Source organism: Amphibalanus amphitrite, unplaced genomic scaffold, assembly GCF_019059575.1.
Source record: "Amphibalanus amphitrite isolate SeventyFive unplaced genomic scaffold, NRLGWU_Aamphi_draft 000718F_arrow, whole genome shotgun sequence".
NCBI lineage: Eukaryota > Metazoa > Arthropoda > Thecostraca > Balanomorpha > Balanidae > Amphibalanus > Amphibalanus amphitrite.
In genome coordinates this window covers 263,189-264,065 of record NW_024882212.1, presented here as the reverse complement: position 1 = coordinate 264,065, position 877 = coordinate 263,189, and the positions used below count along the sequence as shown (strand labels likewise).

General features: G+C 52.8%; 1 non-coding gene across 1 annotated transcript; it reads right to left on the bottom strand.

The window, feature by feature from the left end:
• Positions 1-452: 452 nt before the first annotated feature.
• Positions 453-571, bottom strand: LOC122365148. Its single transcript, XR_006253691.1, has one exon. It is a non-coding gene; the product is annotated as a 5S ribosomal RNA (ribosomal RNA).
• Positions 572-877: the final 306 nt, after the last annotated feature.

Below are 877 nucleotides of genomic sequence, written 5' to 3'. Positions count from 1 at the left end.
GAGCCCTTTAAGGTCATCTGAGGGCACCTTAGGCCATCTGGGGCCCTTCGAGGCCATCTGAGGGCCCTTTGACACCATCTAAGGGCCCTTTGACACCAGATGAGGGCCCTATGACGCTAACTGAGGGCCCTATGACGCTAATTGAGGGCCCTTTAAGGTCATCTGAGGGCCCTTCGAGGCCATCTGAGGGCCTTTTGAGACCATCTGAGGGCCCTTGAAGGCCATTTGAGGGCCCTTTGTACACGGTCTTCGGTGGTCTAAGGATTAGTTAGAGGCCCATTTGAGGCGGCCTTCGGCCGCCTCAAATGGGCCCCTATTCCTTCGAGCTGGGCCCCCCAACTCGAATGGGGGGCACGGGCCCGTGTGTCCCCCCTTGTGTGCGCCCATGTCGCAAGAGCATTAACAGTGAAAGGATAAATAGCAATCAGTGGCCACCATTGAAAAAGTGAAAATGACAACGAAACCCGGTGTTCCCAGGCGGTCACCCATCCAAGTACTAACCGGGCCCGGTGCTCCTTGACTTCAGTGATCGGACGAGAACTGGTATTTTCAGCATGGTATGGTCGTTGCCGACGAGAGCCGTCCATCTTCAACTCCTTTATCTGTAACATAAAAGATGACGTCACAACTCTGGCACTGATAAGCCTCAAACACCACAGTCATTGCCTTTCGCCAAGCGGATGGCTTGAGTGATGGCGCTGCTCAGTCTCATTGCTTATGTGACCACCAAAAACACTGCCAAGTACCGATAGGCTACAACAAGCAAATGACTCGCAAGCAATATGTAAAGGACGATAACACCAAACACATGAGTGAGAAGGGCAGTTGAAAATCGGCACAACTGAGAAATGACCCCCGTCAAATCTCGAGACAAAAG